Here is a 7,794-nt window from a genome sequence, read left to right as displayed (position 1 = left end):
AAGCCTTGGTTTGGTGACTTAGCACAAGTGACTCCATTTTGAGCTTGTTATGTCTTCTTAATGCCGGGCTGGGGGTGAGGCACCGTTAGCTGGGGTGGCCAGGGAAGACTTCTTGGAGCATTGGTGACCCAACAACAGGTGGGATCAGAAGGAAGAGGCTTGTGACCAAGAGGGAGACGGGTGAACTGGGTAAATGAGGTTGACAAGTTCAAGACCAGGCAAAAGGTCTCCAAGGCTGGAGGGTGGTGAGAGAAGGGGAGGAGGAAGGGGGGTGCTGGGTGAAGGGCCCACTAAGGAGTCACCATTCTATTCTCGCAACAATGGAAAGCTGAGAGTTTAGGCAGGGCAGTGACGGTCCTATTTACAGTCCAGGAAGACCTGCCTGGGGTCTAAAACCCCACAGGTCGAATTCAGCAGACTGAATTTTGAGATGGGAAAGAATTACACCTTCATTCTCACTGCCTCTAACTGGAATTTAGCATTTCCTTCAGACAGAAAAGTATGGAAGAAACTACAGTAGTATTATTCGAATTACCTGTGACTTTGTTCCTAATGGAAATCACAGATCTTTTTATATCAAATTACAGTTGTAGAGCTCAAGATAATATTGATGCTTATTACTTTGAAAGTACGGCGTCTGAAACCTCCCCCCGTGATCTTATTTAATGTGATCTTATTTATTGTGCAAAGAAGCATATCACGATTAAAACATATTTTGATAACTGTGCTTGAAAATAAGTGGTTTCCTTAGTAATTCTATAAATTTTGTTTCATGTGTTTAAAAACCTTCCTCAGAGAAGGGGTGATTGGCTTCACCACAGCTCCTGGAAACAGGTCGCTGGCCACAAGTTGGGCAGGGTCTCCGGAGCAGGAACGGGAAGCAGGCAGCCCCTTAGGGGAGAGCTTGCGCGAGTGGGCGGGCGGGAGCTGGCGAAGGAGGCGTGGGTGCACTGGGGAACTACGTGGGAGGCAGAGAAAGTGGACTTGACAGATGCATGGAGGTGAATTCAGATAGGCCAATGGGGATCTTGCCTCGGCCACGCTGAACTGGACAGGGCTGCTAGACAACCAAGTGCAGGTCATCAGTGGGACTCACAGGGCTGGAGCTCGGGGAGAACCCAGAACACACCATTTCGGGGTGGTTGGGGTAGAGGTGGTAGTTGAAGCCAAGACACAGGAGGAGACCATGCGGGAGGGGTAAACAGAGAAACAGGTGAGGCCCACGTGGGGGAGGGGTTGGGGTTGGTGGAAGGGCAGAGCCTAGAAATCGGGTGTCACAGACTCCTGGGGAAGAACAGGGAAGGGCAGCTTCAGCTGTGCCCACAGGAAAAAAAACTGGCTGGGGGTGGGTGGAGGAAAGAAAGGGGCCAGCCTGTGGAGTCAGCGCCTTGAAGAAGCTGGAGGGAATGGAGGGAGGGAGGGCAGTCAAGGGGGTCTTTTTGAGAGAGCTTCTGTTAACACCCATGTGTATGCAGGAGAGATAACAGTCAAGGAGAGAGGGGCTTGGAGAAGAGGACACTGCTGGACAGCTCTTGGAGAGGAGGACTCAGAGGGAGGAGGAAGAGGAAGGTTCTGGGGGGCAATTGACTTTGGACGGGGCTGGGAAGCAGTCGACCACTGGGCCTGAGTGTGGCCCAGGGATCTATCAACAGGACACGGGATTGCATGTGTTCTCTGCGAAGATGAGGTCACTGGGTGAGAGTGGGTTGTGAGGAAGGTGCACACGGGTGGGAACAGAGAGTTTCCTCCAAAGCAGGTAGGGCTGTGTGGGTGCCGAGCCCACAAGTCCTGGGGCCATTCATTGAGTGACTGAGTGAGCCATGGGATTGGATCCCTTTCTCTAACAGCTGCCACCCGCTTTGTCAAAGTACAGAACACCCGGAGAGGGCTAGGATTTTTACAGGTGGCGTGATGGACGGAGAGAGGGACGGGGATTGAAGGTATTTGCGAGGAACACGGTACAATGGTGTGTTAAGTTAATTAAACACAGAGGCTAGCAGACTGAGGTGGCGCCGAAGTCTTAGCAGTCATGCCTGGGATGCCCCAACGTTAAGAAATCAAAACCTAAGGACGACCCACAAAACTTGCCCAAATAAGCCAAACACCTAAGCTGCCGTCAATTTAAGTAAAGCCCTTGCTTTGCTTCCGTCCTCTCTCTAGAGTCTTGGCCCTAGCTCGGCTGGGGAGCACTCTTTTTTTTTTTTTTAAGACTTTATTTATTTATTTATTTGACAGAGATAGAGACAGCCAGCGAGAGAGGGAACACAGGCAGGGGGAGTGGGAGAGGAAGAAGCAGGCTCATAGTGGAGAAGCCTGATGTGGGGCTCGATCCCAGAACACCAGGATCACGCCCTGAGCCGAAGGCAGACGCTTAACGACTGCGCCACCCAGGTGCTCCGCCTCAGTTTATCTTTTATTGGGTGGACCACAGCATGTAAGCAGGGGAAGGAGGGACGTGAGAGCCTGCAAGGGGCTGTGGGCGGCGGGCAAAGCTGTAAGGTCGGTGGTCTGGGGATCTCGGCGGGGCTGTAGCACCGCTGAGTGGGGAAGCAGCTTGCAGAGGAGCGGGTGGGGGTCCTGGCTTGGGAAGGTGGTAAAGGGGTCCCGGGGGTGGAGCAGTTAGCAGAGGTGATCACATGAGGGGGTGACTATGGGTGGATGGGAGTATGGGGTGGAAGACAAGGCCATCTAAAGCAGTGAGCCAGGGCACGAAGCCATCTGGGGGCGCTGGCCGCACGGGCTCAGGTATGGTCGGTGAAGTGGGCATGTGGGTCAAAGCACAAGGGGTTTGAAGGACAAGGAGGACAAACCGTCTGGAAGCAGAGGTGAGGAGCAAGGAGGCTGCTTCCTGGTGGGGCCAGCAGAGCGGTGGCTGAGGATGGGAGGGATTGCTAATGACCACGGTGGGGGCTCAGAGTAGGAAGGGAGCTCAGCAGGGCACAGAATGTGTGGGGAGTGGGGCAGGGTTGAGCTGCAGTTTTCCGGGTGCCAGAGAGAGCCACGCAGAGGGAGTCCCTGACTCAGAGCCTGGCTTCTCATGAAGGAGCCCAGGTCACCTGCTAAGGGACGAGGCCGAAGGCAGGTATGTCAGTGTTTGTCAAAACCCTCTTCCAACAAGGCTACAGTTCAGGAGGCTCCGAGCCTGGGGCCCCATCAAGGGCCGACTGTCCTGCAGCACTGGCGAGGGCTCCGCTGGCGAGATGATAGAGTAGCCCCTCCTCCCACCTTCACTGGCCCGGGCAGGTGGGGGGCGGGGGCTGGCATGGAACAGCCACTGGGGGAGGGGGCACTACTGACTGTCCACGCAAGGCCGCTCATCAAGAAGAACCAGCCAAGCTCAGACTGGCACCCTTTGGAGACAAAGGCTCAGGTGAGCCCGTGACCCCTCCCCCATCACCTGCTGTCTCCTAGGTGTTTGTAAGGCAACACTTGAGCCACAAAACCACACCCTCCTTGGCAATCTAGTGCAGACCTCGGATGCCAGCAGCTCTGTCTTTCGTTCTCCCACGCACGCTCCACACATCCGAGCAGGTCCTTGCTGTGTCTGGCTCCCGCTGCATTCTGTGGTCCCACATGGGCTGGACACGGTCCACGCCTCCCTGGTGGAGACGCGTCTAAGGTGAGTGTGGAGGGAGACTTCCCCCACCTCTCCAACAAGGAGATGATGAAGCCCCAAAAATCCAGCCTGGTAGGGCTGACCAGGGGTTGCAGGAAGACTGCTGAGGTCCAACCTGAACGTGGTGGGAAGGCAGGAACACTTCAAACACAGCCTGGGGCTGTGGGCTAGTCACCTCCACATCTCTGCCCCGTATCTGTGCTTTCAGGGCTGAACCATAGCTACCCCTTCAGCCTCTCTCCTGGGCCCTTCCCCCAAGCCCTCCTCAGCTCCCTCACCAAGCCAGGGGCCCCAACAGATCCCATTTGGGTTGCTGATCCTGCCACCTACTCACTGTTCCCTGGGCAAGTCACCTACCCTTGCTGAGTCTCAGTTTCTGCATCTGTAAAATGGGTCGATTCCTAGCACACGGTGCCTAGGCACTCAGCCTTCATCTCAGTGTGAAGTACAGAGACCCAAGTCTCCCCTACTGTGGAATTCAGTGGGGAAATGATGGCGAAAGCAAACATTCTGGGTCTCATTAGGTATCTATATTTGTGTAATGGTGCGATATCACTCCAACTCCCCTGACGAGTGACCCCCACTTGGCCTCCCTGATAAACACGATCATCTCGGGAACCAATTCAGGGCATTCGGGGTGCGAAAGAGGAAAGCCCTTTGTTCAACCCTTCTGAACGTTTCCCTCTTCCAAAGGGCAGTGGATTCCATAAACCCTGTGTGGGAGAGAAGGATTATCTGAAAAAACAGGAGACTTTCACAGGACAGGATGTTCACTGGGAGGAGGCGGTGGCCTGCTTGACGGCCTCCCTCGGGGCTGGAGGAGAAGGGGCAAGGAGTGTGGGCTAATTAACAACAGAAGTCGTCCAGCCTCTGAACAGAACCAGCTGCTCCTGACTTGGGGAGACCTCTGGCTCCCACCCCCCTCCCCCCGCCCTTCCCCTTGAGTCAACCACCTCCCCCGCACACTCTCAGGTGGGCCCCCACCCCTCCATCCCTCCATCGCTGCCCCCCCCCCACTGGCTCTTGCTTCCACCGGGAAGCTCCACGAGCCCTGACCCCCAGCCCTCCCCTGCCTCGCTGGGCTGCAGGGCTCACCTTGGTGCTGACCACCAGCCCAAGCAGGCGGCAGGGGCACGGCCCAGTGAGAGGTGGGGCCGGGTGCGAAGCCGAAGCCGTGTGCCTGTGTGGGGCTGGGGAGCACAGGGACCACATGGTTTGGGGAAGGCACCCCAAGGGCTTCGGGTGGCCCCCTCCACCTTGAAATCCAATTTTTTAAAATTGGCATCGTTGAAGGTGCGCTGAAAAGATTAGAATTTCTGTTTCAAAAAGGTGGGTTGGTACATAGACACATGTAATTTTACTTTACAAAAACAAACAAAACTTGGTGACTACAGTCACCTGGAGGCATTTATAACAAAGAAAACAGATTCCCCTTTAAGAAACCGGGAAGACAGCCACAGAGGGAGGACGAGGAGGCAAAACCAGCTCTAAGAATCAGAGGAGGACCCATGCGGACTGCAGACTCCGAATGCCCCTTGCCCTGGTGCCGCTTGGGGGGCACCTCAGGGGGAGGCTGGTCTCAGCAGCCAGACAGGCTCTCCGAAGGGCAGGGCGGAGAGGAGTGCCTGGCCCACTTTCTCGGAGGAAAGGTAGCATTGGAATGAAAGCTGCTAGGCTGACCCAGTGCGCAGGGCGCAAGCGTGATCGGAGACACAGGACACAAAGAACGTCAGGTAATAGGAGACACCTGGGCTGGAATTCCTGGCTGGACTCCGAGCCCAGAAATAGCCCTGAGATGGGGGGGGCCTGCCCAGTTATCCGGAGAGCAGGCAGGAGAGGGCTGCAAGCATGACCACCTACTGTGTGCCAGGGGCTGGGACGGCGGGGTAGAGGCAGCGCCACAAACTCCAGGAGGCCACGGGCAGGGAGCATGGCTCTGTATGGGTCACTCTGGAAGTCTGTGTGGGATTGGCAGGCTGGGATTGGCCCCTTCATCCGGGTGACCTCAGAGCTCCACATGAGACCCCACGTGACACCTCAGGATCATCACAGGAGAATTCACCAGACGAGTGTCTTTCTTAAAAGCTGGGGACCGTAGAAAGCACATGGAACCAACGTGGATTCCCGGGCTTGGCCAAGAACTTGGCAGAACACAGAAGATAAAGGTTGTCTTTGGGGAGGCTGTTCCCCAGATAATTCCCCGGGTAAATGACAGAGAAAGGGGGCAGGACCCCCTGGTCCCAGAGAGCAGACCTGCAGGCACTCCACCCCATCCCACCCCCACCCCCACCCCCTACCCCACCCCCAGCCTTCCCGAGGCTGAGCTGTTGTTCTGCCCTGGAGGAGGACCGGGCTTGCTCAATGGGTATGGGACTGGCAGGTTCCAGCTCCCCGTGGGAGGGAGTGTGGGTGTGAGTGCAAAGGGAGTTCTGGAACCCATGGACTGTGACTGAAGGTTGCCGGCCACTTCTGTTCCCAGCTCAGCACTGTCCTTTCCTGGTGCTGGACCCTGGATCACTGACACAGAGGTCATCAGTTTGCTCGCTGCTAAGGTGGGGACAAAACACCTACTACCTGGTAGGGCTCTCGGGAATTAAATGCCCCATGGGGCTGAGCCCGTAAAAGGCACCAGCGTGGGTGGCTGTGGTTATTATCATGGCTGGCAGTCCAAGGTGGAGCAGCCTGCTGGGGGGATAGAGAGCCCCCATCCCCACCTCCGGGGACCCTGGGGAGGCTGGGGCGTGGGCAGGGGCTGTCGCATACTAGGCACCTGTCTGCCATTGTGCTTCCTTCGTTTGGTGAATGCTTACAACCATCCAGAGGGGAGGGGCCCTGTCACCCCCACTTTACAGATGGGGAAATGGAGGCTCAGAGAGGTAGAGTGACTTACTCAAAGTCTTTGATCTGGTAAATAGCAGAGCTCGGTTTAGGAACACATCTGTCAGCTTCTAAAGCCCTTGCTTACTGCCCTGCAACAGAGCCATTAAAGGTAGTCAGGGCAAGAGTTTCTGGAGTCAGGAGAGGGATTAACCTACCTAGAACTCCTGCACAATGCTTTTGGGTAGGTTGGGGCCTTCTGGACCCATGGACACACAGCAGTGTGGGGCACAGACTGGAGCCAGCTTTGCTGGTGGTCAGCTGTGCGACCCTGGGCAAGTGACTTCACCTCTCTGGGCCTCAGTATGAAATACAGGTAATCTGAATGCCTCACTTCCTAGAGTTGTATAAAGGATTAGAAGAGCTAATCATCTGAAAAGTGATGAGAACAGCTTCTTAGTAAATAAGGAGATGAATGAGACCAAACGTAGGGGCTGGAGAGACCGTTGGGTTTTAAGGCCAAGCAGATGGCTAAGAGCAGCAAAGGCTCCCCGTGGCCTGTTCATCATAGCTGGCAAACTCTGGGGAAGGACAACCATGAGTATTTCCTTTTTTGGTGAGAGTTCCCAAGTTGATCAAATTTCCCAACAGGAGGGGCAAGTGTCTTCATAGGGACTTTTCCAGTATTCCTCCAGCCGAGGCCCTGTGACCAGACTCCACTGGGACACAGCCACTTTGCATGTCTGCAGGTGTCTAGAGAACCAGGGGCCACCATGCTTCCCTAAAAGTCCAGCCTATCCCATCATGGAGGGGACGCCTGAGCCACTTACCCCAGTCCTCCAGGAATCTGAGGCCATCCGGGGAGCCCCGAGGACACCGATCCCCCCCTGGAACGCAACAGAAGTGACATCCATGGGCAAGTCACCTAACCCCTCTGTGCCTTGGTTTCCTCATCTCCCATAATGGGAACAACAACAAAATCTACCCGAGAATCTGTAAAGCGAGTCCATGGTTTTCAACAGAAGCCATTCTGTTCTTCTCTCCCTGGGAGATATTTGGCAATGTCTGGAGACTTTTTTTTTTTTTTTTAATGGGGAGCCCATCGTGGGGCTTGAACTCACGACCCTGAGTCCATGACCTGAGCTGAAATCAAGAGTCGGTTGCTCAACTGACTGAGCCACCCAGGTGCCCCTGGAGACATTTTTAAGTGTTGTCACAACTTGGTGGGGGGAGCACGCACATGGAGGCCTTGTGGGAGCGACCTTGCATCCTTGCATTTAGTGGGTGGAGGCCAGGGATTCTAAGCTGAACACCCTGCAATGCTCAGGATGGCCTCCCTCCTGCCTCCGCCCAGCGAAGAA

Source organism: Ursus maritimus, unplaced genomic scaffold (genome assembly GCF_017311325.1).
Source record: "Ursus maritimus isolate PB19 unplaced genomic scaffold, ASM1731132v1 scaffold_21, whole genome shotgun sequence".
Taxonomy (NCBI): domain Eukaryota; kingdom Metazoa; phylum Chordata; class Mammalia; order Carnivora; family Ursidae; genus Ursus; species Ursus maritimus.
Note: the sequence above shows the minus strand (reverse complement) of the source record.